The following is a 22,947-nucleotide window of genomic DNA, read 5'->3' on the forward strand; positions in this document are numbered from 1 at the left end:
TTCTTGATCACCAAACTTCAGATATTAATGCAGTATTATTATAAAACAATCTTACCTTTAGGAGCAATTTAGCAAGAACTGGTACCAACAAAATTGGTTCCCTTTTGTAATAATTGTGTACCAATACATATTATATAGGCTTTTTTGTAAATAACATATCTATGCATATTACATTACAGTTTTTTTCCCCATATGCTTTTGCAACAGGACGCGTGATGCATGCACGATGCATGTTTTGTTGGTTTGTTGACCAAAGCGCAATGATTTAGCTAGACCAGTGTTGGTTTCGCCCTGTAACAGGTTCAACCGGAATGACACAATATTGATGTGCGCATGCGCAGTAACCCTTGGTGGGACAATCTGACAAGTAAATGGAATGTCAGGGATGTCATCTGTACAGTTTCAATTTCTTCTTTTGTCAATATCATTCAGTAAACAGGGTTCTCGGAGGAGATTTTGAACATATATTTTCAAGAAGGACATGTTAGGATGAGAGGCTGCAGAGTAAAGTTCCTCCAGTGCAAGTGTCCTGGAAAAACCAGCCCAGATGAAATCACATTGGCAGCAAAGGTAAGAAGCTGAAAATAAAGCATGCCTTCATTCAGTTATAAGTTTATTAGCAGCTCACATATTTATTTCCCATGATTTCCCGGTTGAAGAGTCGCATAGCGTACCATGCTGATAGTGCTTTAAGTGGGATCAGGAGCAACAGGGAAGATGTGTCTTCCGGACATGAAAGATTTTATCAATTTTTTCACAGCAAAGCTCTCGTATCTATACTGGTCGCTTTAGACACTGGTGTGGAAAATTTACAACAATTTAAAATAAACACACACACACCACTGGATTACACAAACACAAAAACACTTGTTTTATATTGAGCTTGATTTGTGGATTTGTTGGCTTAGTTAATCCTTCTTTGGTGTTTAACTTGACCAGTGTGTGTGTTTATTAAACGCCGGTTTTCCAGCACAGTTGGACTTTACTTTCAGCATCATGAGCTGTGGAAACGCGTCAGCATTCTCAGGTATAAATATGCAGCATTAGTGTTACATTTCACTAATATAGTTGTACTGTACTTCAGTTGTATTATGTATTTTAGTAATAACGCCGTTATATTGTAGTATTATTGTAGTATTCTTCAGCTGTATTGCAGTAATATCGCTGTTATATTGCACTATTATTGTAGTATTCTTCAGTTGTATTGCAGTAATATCGCTGTTATATTGCACTATTATTGTAGTATTCTTCAGTTGTATTTCAGTAATAACGCCGTTATATTGCAATATTATTGTAGTATTCTGCAGATGTACTCAAGTAATACTGCAATATTGTAGTTTTTTTCCTGTCCAAAAAAACTGCATTTTTCTACATGTAACAAAACTACAATTTTATCTCTAAAAACTGCAGAAATTTTTTGTAAGGGGTGAACCTCTGAAATTATAACGTTGCCATTTTAATTGTAACATGAAGGTTCGGTATGTGGTGGTAGATCACTCTTCATGATAATAAACAGCAGAATGGAGACAGCAGACTTGGTTGAGGCAGTCATCCCATTCCCCAGACTGCTGAAGAAGTGTCTTGGCTAACTGATCAATAAGTGTCCTGTTGAACCTCTCAGTTAAGCCGTCACACTGAGGATGATATGGGCTGGTTCGTGTTTTCTGCACGCACAGCAGATCACACAGATGTTTCACTAGGTCAGATTCAAACTGACATCCCTGATCAGTGTGAAACTTTTCCGGGATGCCATGTTCACAGATGAAGTTTTTAAACAGACATTTTGCCACTGTTATGGCGCGCTGGTCTGGAATGGCATAGAGGTTGACATCCTTGGAGAAATAATCTTGGACAACAAGCACATACCTGTTGTCACGACTCATGATGGGAAGCTCAAGTATGTCAGCTGCAACCTTTTGGAATGTCTCAGTAGCAACAATTGTTTTCATTTGAGCTCTCTGATGAGGTGTGGGACTTCGTCTGGCGTCACATGGAGTACATTGCTTGCACCACATCTTGATTTCACGTGACATAAAGGGCCAGTAGCACAGCTGTTGAGCACGTTTCAGGACCTAATCAGAAGATTAATGACCAGTTACAGGATTTCCATGCAGCATCTGCAGAACAGTGTCTTTCAAGGCATGAGGAACAATCAGTTGATGGAGCACTGATGTTGTGGATGGGTTGAAAACTTTACAGCAGAGTACACCATTATGAAAAGTAAGTCTGTGGAACTCGTGCCAAAGTGTCTTCTCAACACGTGTGCTTTTTTTCATGCGCCAGTATGGTGGTTTCTCTCCCCTAACTGTCCAGCTAATAACCTCTGACAGTATGGAGTCTCGCTGTTGTTCCTTTTTAAAATCCTCTTCAGGGAACTGAAGCACAAATGTGGAGGAAACAGACTGTGGAGCACACTGTGAGGAAGCTGGAGGAGGCTGTGGTCCAGTCAGGTTACAGCAAACTGGCTTTGTATCAGTACTGTAGAGGCTGTGATGTGCAAAACTGACCGGACTAGTCAGACTGACAGGACTCAGACTAGAATGTCTCTTCTCAGAGGGTGGATTGCCAAAAGCACTGGAGGAGGTGCTCTGCTCAGTGGGTCTGATATCAGCAGGGCGACGTGACATTGCATCTGCATTGAGGTGACTGTGACCATCCTTGTGAATTACAGTCCATTCAAAAGGATCAAGTTCAAGGCCCCAGCGTGCACGACGACCAGTTCTGTCATTGTCAATGGGTATTTTTCTGAGACCCAGGAGAGGTTTGTTGTCGGTGACAATAACAAAGGGTTGTTTGTGAAGATAGTGGCAAAAATGTTGCACGGCCCAGACAATGGCCCAAAGTTCTCTGTCATATGTTGACCATTTTCTTTCTGCTTTTTTGAGAACATGACTAGCATAAGCAACCACTTTTTCTTGATTCCCTTGTCTCTGAGCAAGCACAGCACCAATTGCAGAGCCTGAAGCATCTGTGTAAAGGGAAAATGGCACAGTAAAGTCAGGGAATGCAACCACTGGAGGGTTTGTGAGTGCATGTTTCACATAAGTGAATGCATCCTGACATTGAGAAGTCCATTGGAAAGGTGCATTCTTCTCTGTGAGAGTGTGTAGAGGGGCACTGTGATGTGCAAAGCTTCGGATGAACTTGCGGTAATACGAACAAAGTCCCAGAAATGCTCTTACTTCTGCGGGTCTGGCTGAATGCCGTCTTTGGATACGATATGGCACAGAAACTGTACCTGATCCTTGGCAAAACAGCATTTTGAGGGATTCAGCTTCAGGCCACTTGACTGTAATCTGGAGAGAATTTCTTCCATGTGCTGGAGATGTTCACTGAAAGAGCGGCTGTAGATGAGGACATCATCCAAATACACCAGGCAGGTTTTCCATGGAAAGCCATGAAGTACCATTTCCATCAAGTGCTGGCATTTGGCTGGAGCGTTGGTAAGACCCATTGGCATAACTTTAAAGTGATAAAGGCCACTACCTGTTGTAAATGCTGTTTTTTTCACGGTCTTCCTCCTGCAGCTCGACTTGCCAACAGCCATGTTGCAGGTCCATTGTGGAGAACCAGGCAGAGCCATCCAGTGTGTCGTTGACTCTCGGAAGAGGGTGGGAATATTTGATTGTCACTGTATTAAGTTTTCTATAGTCCAGGCAGAAACACCATGTGCGTCACTCTGTAGGCTCTCTGTTTAATTGGTGTGGCCTCACCAGTGCGGATTTGATGCTTGATGATGCTTGTGCGACCTCTGTCCTCTGAGTGTTTACTTAATACTGCTGAGTATTTCTGAAGCAGTGATTTCAGAGACTGAACTTGGGAAGGTGACAGGTCGCAGTCATTTATCTGGACAGATGGATCTATATCATGGACAGGGGAGGTTGCACACCCTGTCCCTTCCCCTGATATGATGTCAACAGATGAAACCTAATGAAACTCACCCAGGTGTTGACCTGAATGCAGCTCAACGTCATCTCTGGAGTTAAGATTCGAACTACTGTTGTACCATTCTGAACCTCGCTGAGAGAATGTGCCACAATGATGTCACATGATAGGTTGGGCATGAGAACACCATAATAGTCAGCTGGCATGGGAGAAGCAGGTGTAGCTGTTGACACACAGGCTGTGATGAGGGTTTCACTCATAGCTGGAGTCTTAGTGGGCGCACATTAGGGCTGAACGATTAATTGCATTTGCGATAAAATCGCGATATGATGAAACGCGATTTTGTAATCGCAAGAGCTGCGATTACACTGGTCACTTGACACGCGAGAGAAAAGCAGTCTGCAAGATAAAGCGTCAACTTGCCACGCTACGCGGTCTGGCGTCCAGAAAAGAACAGTTTATTGTGTTATTTATTCTCTCCTCTCCTCAACAATCCTGGATTGATTCAGAGAATTTCAGAATCGAGTATGAGCTTATAGTTTTTAAACACAGATGCGTGATGACGCTGCGTGTGCTTTAGAAACGAACCGTGTTCTGAATCTGCTTGCTTCTATTTTCTCGCTCTCTCTCTTCCTCACTCACTCACACACACGACACCGCTCGAACCTTCCAAAACATAGTAACGTTATTTTATAAAGGTCGGGGTCGAACCAAATTACAAGGACATTCGCGGGCTTCATTGAACAGGTTTTGCCGCTTTGCTTGATGTTATAACGTTACTCTTGCAGTGTGCGTTCTCTCCCGCGGGTATTTTCTTTACAAATGCTTAGAGGCATTATTTATGTATTTTGGAATGCAGTCGGCTTATATTAACACCATGAAAATCACTGAGAAGGATATCCTTTCATTTTAAAATACTAACGCGTGTTTTGTGAAGAGCGCTCGTGCATGCGGCCGTGAGCGACTCATTGGTAAATGTACTTGCATGTCAAAATGCTTTTATGACGCGAAATTGATGTAAACACGGTCAGTTATATCTTAAACCAACAGGACAAACCACATTTACAATTTGAAAAGAGATATATGCATTAGTGTGAATGCAGCTTATCGTATCTAAACTGAGGGGAAATCACTCCAGCTCTTGAATGAAAAACATTCAGACAGCCTACTTTTAAATACTGAGACCACTCTTTCTTTATTGCTTGAAATGTTTTTTTATGTTTCTCTTTATTTACTAGCTTTTATATTTTGAAGTTATATTATTTTATATAGCCTATTTAAAATTCTTAACATGTAATTGGTTTAATTAAATGTTTTTTTATATTTATTTTTTAAAGTATGTGTTTTTACACATGTAATTAAATACATATTTTAAGAGTTATTAAGATTCATTAATAAGAAAAAAAGTAGATCGGATCATGAGCTATCTAAAGATTCCCATCCCTACTGTACAATGATTTATTGCTTGTCTTTGTCGACTAATACAGAAGGTAAATAACTTTTTTTTTAAATCGCATATTAAATCGCAATCGCAATATTGGTTAAAAAAATCGCAATTAGATTATTTTCCAAAATCGTTCAGCCCTAGCGCACATTACAGCAAGAGGCCACTTCATGTCCTTTTGGGAGGAGAGGAATTTTCATGTCCCAAAGTTGCAGCATTTTGTTGTTTATGTCAAGGAGGGCATGGTGTTTCTGCAGAAAATCGAAACCAAGAATGACTGGCTGGCAAGCACCTCTGAGAATTGCAAAGTCCTGTTGCCATACCTGATGTCCAAGTCTGATACCAATCGTTAACTTGCCTAAAATGTCCAGGCACTGTCCATCAACTGAGCGAGCTGGAAAGAGAGGAGGGTGTCATTGGGGCATTTTTTCAATGCTGGTGAGAGTTAAGAAAATCTTCGCTCACAATGGAAACAGTAGAACCAGAGTCAATTAAAGTGCACACTTCAATGCCCTCAACCAAGATTGTAGAAGAGACAGAATCAGTGTGAGTCATTCTTGTCAGCTTCACTTTCATCAGCTGACATGATGACAAAATGTCCAGTCCAAAACTCACAAAAAGCATGTGAAGTAGAAAAAAAATTAATAAATACCGCAAAAGTCCCTAATATCTCCTCACTAGTTTTGAGGTAATCCACTGCTCTCAAAGAGTGTAAAATCCAGATAGCACACAAAAAAAAAATCGACCACATCCACAGGTCGTAGGAATAAAACTCACCAAATGTGCAAAAACCACCAAAATAATCCCACGCTGCCACCAAATGTAATGTGAATGTTTGGTATGTGGTGGTAGATCACTCTTTATGATAATAAACAGCAGAATGGAGACAGAAGACATTCTCAAGCGACACTTTTACTGAACACCGTCACTACAATACTTCCTTATCCAGCCTTTCACGTGACTCCACTAACCAATCAAAAGCAAGAACGTAGACTAAGATAAACGTGAGTGAATCAGAGAGGCAAATTCACCAGATTTTCCTTACTGTATTAAATATATAAACACAATTAACTGACTAAACATTGTAAATATACTTCTAGTAAATTAACTCAAATATAAATCATATTAAAAATTCTAAGCATTGCAACTGTCCAATATGAAATATGAACTCCACTTCTAAACCTTATATAATCAACTATTTTAGACCAATTCCACATTAATTATCTGGCGGTTTGTTGTTTATTCCATCAGACTTCCATTCCATTGCTCATTTACATAGTAGACCGGTGTCAGAGTTAAGGAGTTGATCAGGAATTGATCTGATGTTGATATGATGTTATATCGCTTTAATGAAACTCTGTCTGTGTGATTGAACAGATTCAAAAGAAGAGGAGAAAGAAAATCAGCAGAAATCACAGATCAGCAGAAAACAAGAAGACTGAGAGAAACATGGCGGACAGAAAGGACACACAGTCCAGTGGATCACGAGAGGAAAGAGGAGAGAGACTTAAAAGATGTGACAGTATGGAGAGAATAATGCCAAACTGTGAGTGTTTGATCATTAACTTGTTTAGTCATTTGTCATATTTGAGTTTCACAGTCTGATGAATTTGTCCAAATGTTACACTTTATGACAGGAGAGAAAACAACAGAAATCTAACAGACTTTCTTCAGTCATTAAACACTAACTGATTGTGTTATTGATCAAGATCATAATACCTATAAAAATTCAAAGTGAAGTATATGAGGATAATCAGCATATTTGTTTATATTTCTAGTGTAATGATGCAGACGAGCCTGTAAAGAGTGATTCTGATGTCAAAACTGAGGAGATTCTCATCAAACCCTTCAACATCATCATCATCATCATCACTGACATCCATCAGCAGCTGAAGACCTGAACATCTTCATCATCACCATTGCTACGACTGAGATAATCAGACACATAAATATTTGTTACATCACTTTAAAGAGAGCAGAAAAGTCATCAGGGTGATAAGATGGTTTCATTGAAGAATGGTCATGTGATATAAGACAGAGGCCATGTGAAAGACAGAAACATAACTTAAACATATTTTCCTGCAGTAATGTAGGAGAACTGATCTATAAATGAACTGAAAGCTTCAGCTTCAGACAGAATGATGAACTAATTCTAATATGCCTGACACAGACAAGAGATCCTTGAAAACTACAGCAGACTCAAGAACTCCTCTGAATCACTCCTCTAAAGGTGTGGCACAAAACTCTCATGATTATAACAGTGAACACACACACGCACATACACATAAACACACACACACACACACACACACACCCTCGCCTCAGGCATTTGTCCCTGCACAGACTGAACTGCTCATCACTGCTTACCTTGTTACGACGTTCTGCCTTTCCAGTTTTGAATCCATTACTCACACTTACATCATGCTTCAAGTATTTACCAAAGACACATCAAGCAATCCTGAATACTCAAGCTACAATAATAATAATAATGGAATAATGAGTAATAATAATAATGGAGTAATGATTAATAATGTTTTCTGCAAGCCAAAGTTCTCGGGATATCACATACTTGCATAATATTTTGCTGATATATTTAAGACTGCAATATTTGTATTTAGTGCACATTTGAAGCATCTTTGTTTATTTAGGATTTATGTGTATTTTGTATATGTTTTTGTGTCAGAATGTTGTACAATAAAGAAAAAGCTCTGCAAAACTTTAATATTTAGTTATATTTTCATATTTATTGATGCAATTAACAAGAAAGTAAAATTCAATTCATATGGAAGTCAGCATTACATGTGACAGAGTTTGTCCAAATCTTGGGTGTATTTGTTCTGGTTTTAGTCACATGTCATTAATATTAATACTGGAGTTCTGAGACTGAATGAATCAAAAGTGTTGGTGGGTCTTTAATAAAATATTGTGTAGATTAAGATAATATATATTCTCTTTCAGCAAATGCTTCAAATTCAGTCATAAATCCATTATGAATAATAATACTTCCTTCATAAAAAGCAACTGAAAGATGATATTTCTGTGATGATAATTATTTCTGTAAGGAAGATGCTTTAGAAAAAATCAGATATGAAAATACAAACTTACAAACGAGAAATAGAGAATTTAAGAATAGAGTTTGGTTTGACTTTGAGCTCGAGATGAAATATATCCGAGTCATTAACACAGATCTCCAGATTAACTTTTACAGCTGTTTGGCTAATTTGATAATCTATGTGAACCGTCCTGAAGTGAACGTCAACCGTCCCAAAATAACAATGTTGTTTCTGTACTTTATTATCATCTAGTTGTAAATACAATAGTGTAATACACACGCACCCCACACCACACAAACCAACCAATGCGTATCATATGCACGTAAAGTCATTTTAGCGTATAAATTACACGATAATACACATAGTGCTATAAAGACGCATTTAGTGTGATCGGGTTGACTGTAGATATAGTCGACTAAAATCTTATTGTATTTCGTCAACTAAAACTAAAACAATTCAGATGAGTAAAATATAACGGGTCGGGTTTAGTTCAGTAATGCATTAATTTAGGATTTCTCTCAAATGTCCAAACCCACATTCATACTTCCGGAGAAAACATCTATTGACCAGTTAATATGAATGATTATAAAGTTTGAACATGCGATACAGACACAGATTTAACTAATGTGACTTAAGAAATACCTTAAAAATAAATAAAACCACTTTTCCTAAAGTAGAATATTCTTCTTTCAATGAATGATATATGCAGTCTTTATAACTAGTTACTTATCTTACTTATCGTATCCTTTATAATCCACCACAAGGGACGTTTTGAACAACATACTGCGAGTATGATGACAGAATGACCATTTTGGGTCAAATCTCCAAAGAGAAAGACATGTCCGTTTATTTATTTCAATAATTTTAAGGACTAGTGTTTCAGTACAAGTCACTGCCAACACACATCAGAGATTACACAATATTATATAGAGATTTTTTTTAATGATTTTTATCAAAATTTTAAATCCAGTATAACATTTTTTGTGATATCTGTTGGGTACCAAGTTAACACATAGCTCACTAAAGGCTTTTTTAAACGTTTTTGTAAAGTTACAATTTCTGTTGGACAAAATGATTGTTTTATATTTTTAAGGTTAAAGTTTGGGTGCACATTGTCCCAGAGGGAAATTTGTCTTGGGCTCAAAATACTCACATACTGTAAATACAATCATAAATCTTAATATGGGATTAATATCCTGCCATGATTCAAAACTGAAAATAAAGTTCTGAAAGGTTAAAACCAAATGTTTAAAAACTCAAAATCCCCCCCCAAAAAAGCTTTGCAAGATCGAAAAATAATATTTGCAAGCTTCCAAAATGTAAAAAATAAATAAATAAAAGATATCTCTGCAAACATTGTTGTTTTTGAGTTTTCATTCTTCAGAAGTGCAAACATTTTTTCAGAGTTTCGAATTGTTTCCAGGTTTAAAACCTTGTAAATGGTGATCTGAAAACTGGTGTGCAAATGTGTGACAAAAAGATGTTTTGAAACTCTGAAAACTGAGGTTCAAAAGGGCGAAACTTATTACATTACACTTGCACTCGTATTGCAGACTATTTTTGCAGAGCTGAGTTTACAACACACACTTTGCGGAGAACTTGCGACTCACGTGATTTATGGCAGCGTTGTCTCGTAGCTCTGCTCTGAAACTCTGAACGAAGTTTCGCAACTTAAAGCGATAGTTCACTTAGAAATTAATTTTTGGTGTGTTTTATCTTACCTCAAGGGCATCCAAGATGTAGGTGTCTTTGTTTCCACAGTATTTTCAATTTTGATATTATTAGGTCAAACCGGTGTTGTCTGTCAGTCATATAATGGAGGTCTATGGTCACCACCTCAAAGAGCATGCACAGAGAAGTCCAAATTAAACATGATTTAATGACTCGTAAATGTAAGTACACATTGATGGCCTAAGACACGAAACGAGTGGTTTGTGTGAGAAAGCGAACAGTATTTATATCGTTTTTGCCTCTTGCAAACACAGCCACGTACAACTGATCCGAGGGCATGGGCGCTTCGGTGCAGTACAATTTGTGTTTGCAATGTTTTTTCCTTTTTGTTTTAGATCTTTTCTAGGTTTTTTGTTCATAAAATGATTTGCTCCAAGAACCGACCTGCTGCTCTATCCAAGATATTTCCAGCAATAGCCATAAAATATGTCAGGCTTCAGTTTTTGATGCTGCCTAGTTCGAGAAATTATTTAGAAATTCTGGATCTATGAATTTTCAAATATGTAAATAGAACCACTGTTTGCATGGGAATGTAAAAAAAAAAAAAAACTTGAGACCTTACACATACAAGTATATTCTAATGTTGTTAATAGTTTCGTTTCAAGTCATACCATGCCAAGGTGTGATAAAAAAGGAATTCAAGACAAGTCTGTGCTACTTAAAGAAGATAGTAGAGGTATGTTAAGCAATATTTGATGTAGTAGATAAGTAGATCTGGAACAATAGTAGCACAAAGGATCTCAGTACTTGAGGCAGGGCTGGAAGTAATAGTAGTATAATGGGTTAAAATACTTAAAGTAAAGGAACAGATTTAATTGTTTAATTGACAGGGACAAATGCATGACACATTGCTTCATAATTAATCAATTTCGCTTAAACAGTGCAATGAAATTTAGGTGGAAGAATAATATAGAAATAATTCTCACTCTGATAAAGTAAGCACGGTATTTCACTATATATACAAATCTTTTGAGTGATTCATACAACAGTTTAAGTGCAGTTGCATATTTAATGTCACATTTATTTATATAGCGCTTTTTACAATACAGATTGTATCAAAGCAGCTTCACAGAGATAACATGAAAAAAAGTGATAACATCTTTTCATGTCAAACCTTTGTTCAGATTGTCTGAATGGTAACTTGTAAAGAGTTTTTTCAGTCACAATTTCACTATTGACAGAACAGCTGTAGTGGCGTGGATCGTAGAGCGTGTGGTTCAGGAAAGAGCTTTGATGCAGTCGGACCCGAGTTCGAATTTGCCTTTTACTGAACATTTGAAATGTAAAATGTATAAACTATCATGAAGGTCTTGAGCGTTATGTTTTGCCAATGAACTAAAATGAAACCATGATATTGTTTTTTGCCTTCATAAAACAGCACAAGACTTTAAGAATAGGCATTCTGTTTGCGCTGGGTGATTTAGAGAAATGTGTGCACTTTGCATGGTCATCTGGTGTTTTCTCCTAAATAAAAGCTCAAGGGTTTATTTCTTGTAAGTGTAGAAATAAGGACAAAAGTATTTTAATTTTCCTATATTATAGTGTAATGTAGACTGAAATATACTTTTGAAATATTCATTTTCCATTTATATATTATACACCTACATTTATAGGCTATATGGATTTTACGTCATAGGAATAATTATATAAATCATTATTACATTATTATAATAATTGTTTGGCATCCTAAAACACCAATGATAATGTAATGTAGACTGAGACTCTCATAATTAAAAAGGATGTTTGAGCCCTCTTTATTGTCCTGGTACAAATCAATGTTTTATCTGTGTTTAACAAGCAGTTCATGGGTTGAAGCTCTTAATTTTGATCTCTCAAAGATCACGAGACTGATGCATTTAACCTTACAATGTAAAAAAAAAAAAATGCGTGGGAGCAGTCAGTAAAACATAAGAATATCTTTTAAAGACCCCTATCATGGATTTTTGAAAATGACTCATGTAGTGTGGAATATAGCTCTAAGGGAATGAAAACATCCTGCAAAGATTTATATCTGAAAGTGCACCGTATATAAAGTTATTGTCTTTCAAAAGTGAGAGTCGACTCTGAATCTATGAAATGAATTGTTTTTGAAACGAGTCATTAGCTGTTACATCGTGACGTAGATACAAAACATTAGCTCATTGGCCACTCCCAACAACTGCGCGCGCAGACGGGAGTGTAAACTTGAAGTCTAGTCCAGAACACCTTCAGCTGAATCGCATCATGTCAAGAAGACGCTGTTTTCTACATTGCAAAGACAGTTCAGCCACTTGTTTTCATTGTCCAGGGACGAGCATGTCAGTGTATATGGATCAGGTTCGTCCTCCTCCGAATCACAATCTGTGAGTAATATTAATAATGTTTGCTGTTATGTTTTCTGTATAGCATGCACAATATTGTGTTGTTGTGTACACTCCGCGCAGCTTCTAAGCGGGGTAAAGTTAGTTTTGTTTTTGATAGTCACCAGACATTCATTGAACTTATCCAAATATGACTTCGCTCTATATAATAAGGACTGCCCCTCAAAAGCCGCCGCAATGTGAGTTTCGCCGGGAAAGCTCGCTCTTGACGGAGACACGAGTAAGAGACCGTGTGGAAAGTGCACTTTGACATGTTTGTTCAAACACTATATACAATTTTCAACACTTGACAAGCTATAATCCTGGTTATGGGCGTTCCGTTGCAGACAATCTCTGCCTACGGTTTACCAATAACAACTGACTGAGTCATTTGACCAATCGCCGCAGATTCACGTCACTCAAAGGAGGTGTTTGGGAGAATGAATCGTCGAACGAATCATTTGGGAATCGTTGAGCAAATCATACACACACACACACACATATATATATATATATATATATTAGTTTGTGAAATAACTTACTTTTGTTTGATTATTGTATTATGTTTAATACAGTATCTCTTCAGTTGAAACCATAAATGCATTCGGTCCACTCAAGTGGACATCTGAAAATCTCTTTTAAAACTGTGTTCTAATCAAATCTTGTTTTTGTCTTGTCAAAACACAGGGAAAAAAATGACTCAGGTAGGCTAATCATAATTCATGCATGAAAGGATGTTACCTGAGATAAGTCCGCGCTAACTGATTCCACAAATGTACGTCTCTGCGGAACAACAAGGTGTTTCCCAACAAGGTGTTTCCCAACCTTAAACACCTTATAAGGCGTTATATCATGATATCAGGAAGCTGTTTGAAAACACCTTATAAGGCGTTTTCAAACTGGTCGAACTCGAATTTGAAAACGAATGTTCGGAATTCGGATGCCCTTTCAGAAGCGGAAATGCGTTGTTGATATTTAACAACGGGGGGGGGGGGGGGGGGGTGGGGGGGGTCTTGATTTTTACTATTATGTTTATATCACGACATTTCACTAAATAAAATACAGTACTACCTATTTACTTTAAAAAGCAATTCTGTCATAAACCAAATTTCCTGTTCTTATGTAAGATACACAGGGCCGGCGCTCCGCACACGCACATCACGCACTGCGCGTAGGGCACCAAGTGCTTGGGGGGGCACCAAAAAATCTGGGTCGTGAAAAATCATCACAATAGGCTACTAGTATAAATAACAAATAAAATATGTCTAAAGCATGTTAATATACAAAAGCAATACAAAAGTAATATGCCTAGGCTAGACCAAATTGGAGAAAAAGGTGAATCTCCTGTGCCAGTCTCCCTCTGCTGCCCCCCCTTTCCCACCTTGCAGTGGTCTGTTCCTCAATCAGTGTCAAATTTGGCAGACACCTGATCGACATCAGACATGGCCTCGAAAAGGCACCAAGAGTCGGGGGCGGAAAAAGGGGAAAAGAAGAGACAGCGGGATAATACTCGCTTGCAGTTAAGACAATGTTTTAAATAAAAGTGTTAGTTTTGTAGGCGCCCTTGCTTCGTGTATGCATGTCCAGGGGGGCGTCGCTAGTAGTTGTGCAAATGATCCAGGGCTTTGCTCAGCATGTAGAATCTTTTATTTTAACGGGGGTCCGGGGGTTTCTCCGGGAAATTTTTCAACTTGGGCTGTTTAAGATGCAGTTAGTTTGTTTGAGAAGAAAAGGAAGACCGCTTAGATACGTTTTTTCGTTGTTGTTCTATGCGGATAATGCGGTCAAAGGCCCAAGGGCGACATCTGTTGGTGAAACTGCAATTAGAATTATTATTATAGCTTAGATTATTAGGGCTGGGAAAAGCTTAATCACATCCAAAATATAAGTTTCTACATGATCTGTGAGTGTACTGTGTATAATTATTTTGTAATATACACACATATGCACATATATATTTAAGAAATATTTGCATGTATGTACTGTATATATTTACAGATAATTTATATTATATATAAATTAAAATATTTTATATATAAATAACAAATATTTCTTAAATACATACATGCAAATGTGCATTTATATATATATACAAAATAAGTATACACAGTACACACACATAGGCCTATATCATTAATGTAGACACAAACATTATTTTGGATGCGATTAATCACGATTAATCTTTTCCCAGCCCTACAAATTATGTACAGAATTATTATATTGTGCCTCATCAGACCTCTTTTAAAGGTAGAATAGAGTTTTGAGTTTTAAATGTTCCAGTGACACATAGGCCTATATTATATAAAAGACTAATGTGTGCAATATTTTTGTATGATGGTTAATGATTCAGTAGAATCCATGAATATTTTGTCTTGTATTTGTGAATGCAGGGTCAATGCTAAAATACATGAGTATGGGTGGTTGGGGGGTGGGGTGGGGGGTATGGGGGCACCACTAAGCATTTGTGCTTAGGGCACCCAAATGGCTAGTGCCGGCCCTGAAGATACAGATCTTTTATAATAGCCTGTGAGTGTGTATTATATTTTATAATATTCTCTCCTACCTACATGCAATTTTTCTCTATATGTAAACCTTAAAAGGCCTTAAGGTTTAAGATTTTAAGGTTTAAAAAATAAAAGGTTAAAGGCTTTGGTAAATAAAAGGGATTATTATTAAAAACCTTAAAAGTATTAAAAATTACGGAATGACTCAACTATTTTATAATTACGTTAAAGGAGCTGTATGTAAGATTGTGGCCAAAACTGGTACTGCAATCAGTTTCAAATTACTGTAGAGCGGTGTATCCCCTCCCCCTCCCCCCTGACTCCAGGTTGCCAGGTTGACTTCGTGATTGGTAGATCGGTGGAGTGTGGAGCATCAGACCAAAACACAACATGACAGTTGAGGGCTGCAACAACACTTTTTAAATGACAACATCCTGGCCGGACTACTGTTGTCAGTAAAAAAATTTTTTTGAAATGAACATGATTTCTTAATGTCTAGTGACACATCAGGGTCATTTTATGATTATTTGAAATAAATTTCTTACATACAGCTCCTTTAATATTATTTTCTTTTTGTGTGTTATTGGTCTTATTTGTGTGTGTGTGTGTGTGTTATTGGTCTTACTTATTGGTCCAAAAAAAAAAAAACTACACACAAAACCTCTCACAATACAACTTTAATATAGACGGATGTCCTGTTACTTTATCCACTACAGTAAAAGACCTGGGTGTTATACTAGACCGCAACTTGAAATCTGAAAATCATATTTCATATGTTACAAGAACAGCCTTTTTCCACCTTAGAAACATTGCTAAGCTACGTAACATGCTATCTATTTCTGATGCAGAAAAATTAGTTCACGCATTCATGACCTCGAGACTAGATTACTGTAATGCTTTATTAGCTGGTTGTCCTGCATCCTCAATAAACAAGCTACAGTTAGTACAAAATGCAGCTGCTAGAGTTCTTACTAGGTCAAGAAAATATGATCATATAACACCGATTTTATCATCTCTACACTGGTTACCTATTAAGTTCCGCATCAACTACAAAATACTACTACTGACCTATAAAGCCCTAAATGGTTTAGCACCTATGTACTTAACGGACCTTCTTTCGCCCTACAATCCACCGCGTTCCTTAAGATCACTAAATTCAAGGCTTCTGGTCATTCCTAGGATATCGAAGTCCAGTAAAGGAGGGAGGGCGTTCTCGCATTTAGCTCCAAAACTCTGGAATGGCCTTCCCGATACGGTCCGAGGCTCTGACTTGCTCACACAGTTTAAAACTAGATTAAAGACGCTTCTCTTTAGTCAAGCATTCACATAATGCTTACCTTCTAGTCCCTGTTATGCCATACGGAACCGTTTGCCACTGAAACTGCTTAACGCACCAGTGGGGCTCGACAGCCTTTTAGACAAACGGGTCGGCATGTATGATTGGGTTGCGGAGAGTTCAGGTTGCGGAGAGTTTGTGAGATAGTGGTTTTCTAACACCGACTCCCGTATAATGGAAATCATTATGAACATCAGCTATGCTAATTATTTCCCATCTGCCTTTCTGCCGTTACAAACGTCCCGAGAAAAATGGCGTTCGTCAGGCCCAGTTTTGTATCCAGCCTCTCACGGGGATTTCGGATGCCCCAACGCCTGTGATGAGACGACTCAACGCCTGTGAAGAGACGACTCAACGCCTGCGATATGTTATGACGCCATTTTATTCATAAACAATATTTATATTTAATATTTATATATAAACAATATGAATGTAAGCCAGAGGAGAACTGGCCCCCGACTGAGCCTGGGTTCTCCCAAGGTTTTTTCTCCATCCAATCTGATGGAGTTTTGGTTCCTTGCCACTGTCGCCTTGCTTTTGGCTTGCTTTGAGCTTGCTCAGTTGGGGATATTTAATATTTAACAATATTATTGATCTGTGTTGTACTACTTTCATGTTATCACTGTGAAGCTGCTTTGATACAATCTGTATTGTGAAAAGCGCTATATAAATAAATGTGACTTGACTTTTAAGCCCCCTGTCCGGCGCAGAGCAGGAGTTTATATGACCTGAGCACAGGGGGAACTTCTTTATTAAGAATTGAAATGTGTATTTATTTATCTTTTGCATTCATTATTTGTTCATTGATGTATTTCTTTTATTTCCAGAAGTCCAGAAATGTCATGTTTTCAGGGATTGTGCACTTTGCAAGACACGGTTCATCTCAGTGATCAGTTTTTAAACGGACATCACAATGTCTAGATTAAATAAAAGTCGGTGAATGATGGATAAGGATTTAAAATGTAAAAAAAAAAAAAAAACACTTCAAGAACCACTTCTATTTTTTTTTTTTTTGTGTGTGTGAATAAGATCTTTTACTAGCCTGGCATGCCAGACCTACATCAAGATGTTAGGTCTGGAAACTCTTCATTGACAGGGCTCAATCCGAGGGCAGGAAAAACGGTTGTCTTTCAAATTCTCTCTGCACGCAATTGGACAATTGCTACAGCCAATCAGAGCAACAAAGACGGTGACGTACTCAGCGGAGCAAGTTGATATATTAAACTTTTACCGCATCCAGTCCAGCTGTCAACTCAACATTGAACATTGAAAATAAGGGAGATTTCCCGGAATCCATCCCCAAAATAGGGGATTTTTTTTTGTTTTTTACATGACCCACAAACTTTAAAAATAAAACACTAATCATTAAAAGTCTAAAGAGTTTATAACAAGCCTACATGTGTGTGAGAGAGAAAGAGACAGTATGTGTGTGTGTGTTTGTGTGTGTGTATGAGAGAGAAAGAGACAGTGTGTCATTAAAAAAATAATATCATAGAGAATGTTTAAATACTAATATCAGCTTACGAGGGAAACGGAGGCGGAGTAGTGGTGCTTCAGGGTGGTGGAGATGATTCGGGAGAGGTCCGTGCAGAGCGCGCGCTGACACGGAGTAAAGCCTTTATACTCGACGACGAAATGACAAGTTGATCATTTCGCCACAGCTTTTTTGTAACAGCGCGCGCGGCGCCGGCCGCATCCGAGGATGAGTAGTGATGTGTCGTTCATGAACGATTCGTTCATTTTGAACGAATCTTTAATATGACTCGGGACTATCGAGTTGTCTCAGGGAGTGATTCGTTCATGTTGTGTTACCCGCGCATGCGCATTGCGCAACATATGGATTCTGAATCTGTACTGGAAACAGAAATGATTAGTTCATCTCTCGAGTTCGGGTTCGGCGGGTCCGAGTCTTTCGTTCTTCCTGTCAGTCCCATAGAGTCTATGCTGTCAGTACCGGAAAGAGGAATGATTAGTTCATCTCTCGAGTTCGGGTTCGGCGGGTCCGAGTCTTTCGTTCTTCCTGTCAGTCCCATAGAGTCTATGCTGTCAGTACCGGAAAGAGAAATTATTAGTTCATCTCTCGAGTTCGGGTTCGGCGGGTCCGAGTCTTTCGTTCTTCCCGTCAGTCCCATTGAGTCTATGCTGTCAGTACCGGAAAGAGTAATGATTAGTTCATTTGAGTCTTTCACTTTTTCACTCTTTTTTTTTTTTTGAGTATATTCACATATAATTGTTTAGACTCCAAATGTCTTTCAGAGTTGCTTCCGCTCCTGCTATCTCCCAGAGAACAATGGAGGGATTGTTGCAAAGTATTCTTGAAGTACTTGTTTATCTGGATGATATATTGGTGATTGGCATAAGTCAAGAAAGTCACTTGAAGACACTGAATGAAGTGCTGGCGAGACTGAAAGAAGATGGTTTGCGATTGAAATGGGGAAATGCATGTTCCTGGCAGATGAGGTGGAATATATGTAGGAGTAGATGCCCAGGGTTTATATCCGATGGCAATTAAAGTGAAAGCTATTGAATAAGCACCAGAACCAAGTTATCTGGGCTTTCTGAAATATTATAATAAGTTACTTCCAATCCTGGCAACGCTGCTAGCTCCCCTACATCTGCTGCTAAGAAAAGATGTTCAGTGGATGTGGAAAAAGCCACAACAAGAAGCTTTTAAAGAATCTAAATCCCTGCTAAATCAGCAGAGGTGCTTGTTCATTATTCCTCAGATTCTGAACTGGTTCTGGCTTGTGACGCCTCTCCCTATGGGGTGGGTGCAGTTGCTCTCGCAGCGTAGAAAAGGAGAGAGTGTGGAGAAACCCCTTGCGTTCATGTCACTTGAAAGACTATGTTGCATAAGTTAAGTCAGTGACAGACAATTAAAACAAAATAACTGATATAGTTGTTGAAGAGTAAATAAATGAATAAATAAATGAATTTGGGGGGGTATATTGTTTTATTCTGTAAGTAACATTATTGGTATTTAACTAAAGAAGGAGGGGATGTAGTATCTTGGAGTAACCACTAGGTGTCATTCTATTACAGGTGTTGTCCTGGAAAACAGTTGAAGAAGATGGTAGAGAGAGTGAAGACGTGGGAGGAATGGGCTGTTTATGGGTGCTTCTCAATATCGCTCCTATACCATGGTCTGGGTGAATACTCGATTCTGATTGGCTGCAGGGTGTCCGTTAAAAAGGGATAGAGGACACCTAGTAAAGTAGTTCTGGTGAAACTGCCTGTTGACCATTGGAAATGAATAAATAAATGCGCTGCCTACAACAGCTGTGAGTAACCATAGCAACAGGCAGTCAAAGTATCCGTTAACAATTTGCTCTATCAAAACAAACATCTAACGTTAGTTAGATAGGGGAGAGTTAAAAGTTCTCCCCTTTACAAAGTTATACAAAGTTAAATGTATACACAACCTAACGCATTTTGGTTTTGGCTAAATTAATTAAAAAATAATTAGGTTAGATTCATATTTTTTTTTACACAAGCAACATACACAGCTGCTACAAATGACCACTTAAAGTTTTTTTTCTAGGACCTACCATTTTCGTACAGTTGCACTAAAAGTGACAGAAGTGCAAATGTTACATCTTACCCCATAGGCGGGGTTAATTGTAACAGACAGAGGGGTTAGTTGTAACACTTGTGTGTAACACATAAAATTCAGTACTATTTTATTTGAATAGTTTGATATTGTTTGTGCATCTGTACATCCATACATCCATCCCTCATCCAATCATCCTTCTATTGTGGATAAATATCATGGATAGAGACATAGAAAAGGGCTGCATATTTTTGCAATAAATAATAATAAATAAATTATAAATATTGTAATTGCAATTAAATTAGATTCGTATGTGGCAGCTGCATGTACAATTATTATTACAGTTTTTTTTATTCGCTTTGGTACTATTTTCACAAGTAAGGTTTTCAAAACTCTTAGTACAAAAACCCAAACTGATTACACTTGTAACGCAGCTAGTCATTCTTTCAAAACCTGATGTAATAATTTCAGTCAGTTGCACATGTTTTCAGTCCACATAATCATTATTTCAAACACAAGATTATTGTAATATGTAATGAGAACATTTGGTTTAATCACTGAAACACAACAATATGATCTTCTTTCAGTTTAGTACTTTTAACAATCAGTTCATCCAACAGCAAACAATGCAAGATACATGTTTCAAATCGGCCTTAGAAGTGCTGAAATGAATATGCTACAGTACTATAAAAGACAGATTACACAGTTTTACTGTAACATTAGGCAATACACTTACAGTACCCAACATTTACATAATCTATAATTTCTAAATATCCATCATATATGTAATCAAGTGAAGGATCAATGAAGACATCCTCTACAATCATTTAGGCAAATTACTGTATAGTTTTTATTTTTCAGATATAATTGTAACATATGTGTACTTTCTGTAATCAAATGTAACTAAATGAGAACAAAACATAACATTTAGTGCACACATTACAGTAAATTACTGTAATTTGGATCAAGCCTGTCCTGAGCATTTGGCCATAGATTCTTGTCCACATCACAATGAATGTTACAGTATATAGAGGCCAATTGTGGTTACCACTATGTGAAATCAATTAGCTATTACGAGTATTCATCAGGTGTGGTTACATGTAATTTAAATATTCATGCAAACACACATTTTATTTCTGTAGTTCTTAAAATCCATATACTGTATATTGCTGAAATGAAAATCTATAGGTTTACCAAATGATTAATTGATTAACCATTAAGATCTGTTGGATTAAATAATAGACAAAAGTATTAAACTGAACAAAAAGAGATGCAAATCAAAAGTTTGATAGTAAGAGCTTTTTTTTACCGACACAGGAAGCGGTCCAGACACAGCCACGGGTCCAGGGAGAGCCACGGGTCCAGGGAGAGCCACGGGTCCAGGGAGAGCCACGGGTCCAGGGAGAGCCACCGGTCCAGGCAGAGCCACCGGTCCAGGCAGAGCCACCAGATTGGACACAAGCAGTCCAGGCACAGCGATTTGTCTAAAGAAGGTATTCCTCCGAATGCAATTCACTGTGGCAAGAGTGTAAATGTTCTAAAGTACCAGCCATGTTATAGTGCATATTTTTAACAACTGGTTTTAAGATTCTTAGCCTCATGGTTGACCTTAATTTATTCTCTATCAAGTATCATCATGGCTAAAAGTATATAGGTCTTTTTGTTCTGGTTGCTGAGTACAGCAGAGGCACACAACTTGCTACAAGAGCAATATCCATATTACGAACAATAATGTAATAGACACATTTCATCTTTCAGATTATGACACGCCCATCCAAAGATCCTCTGGTAGGTCTTTCTCAGAGCAATCCTCTGCACATGAAGCCAGTACAGGGCCTTGTAGGGACCTACGATTTCCAATGTCCATGGCAAGTAAGTACTGAAGTGTTGGTATCCAAAACTATAAAAATGAATTGAACAGGACATACAGCATAAACAGGTCTAACTTTGAACATCTGTTAAAGGATAACAGTAGCATAATTTTGTAATTGGCTTCTTGTCAGCAGTTTAAACCGACATGGAGACTTTTACATATGTGGTACTTTTTGTTTTCAGAATTTCAAAAAAAAGTTTTGACAAAGCTAGTTGACATCCACCTCGAGGTGAGAAGGCTGGGGAGAAGCGAGCCTCCCCTGTCGTCTGCCCACATCGAGCAGCTAGAAACGATGGACGAGTTTAAAAGAGAGGAGGAACGCCTCAAAGATAAAGATGCCTTTGAGTCCCTGGTATGCAATCTAGAAGTGATATAATTTTATGCACCATTTAATTTATAAATATTATTATGTGGTATATATGTCAGCACTTGTTAAAGGCTATTGTTTTTCTAACATGTCAGGAATGTTACACCCTCTCTTTAAAGGTGCTTCAACTCAGCAGAATTGGAGGGAGAGATCTGAGAGATGGAATACATAAAATTTTAGACAGGTATTTTTAACAAGATCCCTACATATAGGAACATGTTACATGCAGAACACAAAACGCGTTACATTTATTGTCACAGTTTGCTGGTCGACGGAGGATCTGATGCATCTTAACCAACTTATATTAAACACTTTATTCACTAGACCACTGTCCGAAACAAGAAAGCTGTGGGAAAATAGAAAAAACTCCAGAAAACTGCATTGACTGCCATTTTCATATTTCATTAAAAAAAAAAAGTTAAACAAATGTAAGTTGCCTCTGTCATCTGCCCATATAGTGCAGCTGGAGACAATGGAGGAGATTAAATGCTTATTAATTATCTGAAATGCAATCATGAGTCCTCAAAGAAACTTGATGTGTAAGGTATAAAAAGGAGGGGATTTCACAAGTGCAGGGACAGGAAAGTATGTCATTGGAGCTATAAAATGGTCAACTCTGTTGTTTTCTGGAATTGATTAAACAGAACCACATCTCTTTAGTCTACTGTTGGCACTCTCACCCATGCTACAGTTCCTGTAGATTACCACACACGTGTCATTTCTAAATGGTGAATTTGTTTCCTCAGGCTCTTCACCAACCGGCTAATGTCGAGTTTTAACATGAAGGGGAAGGGGAAGAAGCAAAACCTGCCTCTAGAATCAACCAAAATATTTGAAGCAATTAACTGTCTCTGCCTTTGAAGGG

General features: G+C 37.9%; 1 long non-coding RNA gene and 1 pseudogene across 1 annotated transcript; both read left to right on the forward strand.

Moving 5' to 3' along the window:
- The first annotated feature begins 352 nt into the window (after positions 1-352).
- Positions 353-7,973, forward strand: LOC148997714 (uncharacterized). The gene is made up of 3 exons (XR_016146377.1): positions 353-570; positions 6,707-6,875; positions 7,108-7,973. It is a non-coding gene; the product is annotated as an uncharacterized LOC148997714 (long non-coding RNA).
- Positions 7,487-22,943, forward strand: LOC148997715 (uncharacterized; annotated as a pseudogene).
- Positions 22,944-22,947: the final 4 nt, after the last annotated feature.

This window comes from Pimephales promelas, chromosome 2 (assembly GCF_988280905.1).
Source record: "Pimephales promelas chromosome 2, fPimPro1.hap1.1, whole genome shotgun sequence".
Lineage (NCBI taxonomy): Eukaryota > Metazoa > Chordata > Actinopteri > Cypriniformes > Leuciscidae > Pimephales > Pimephales promelas.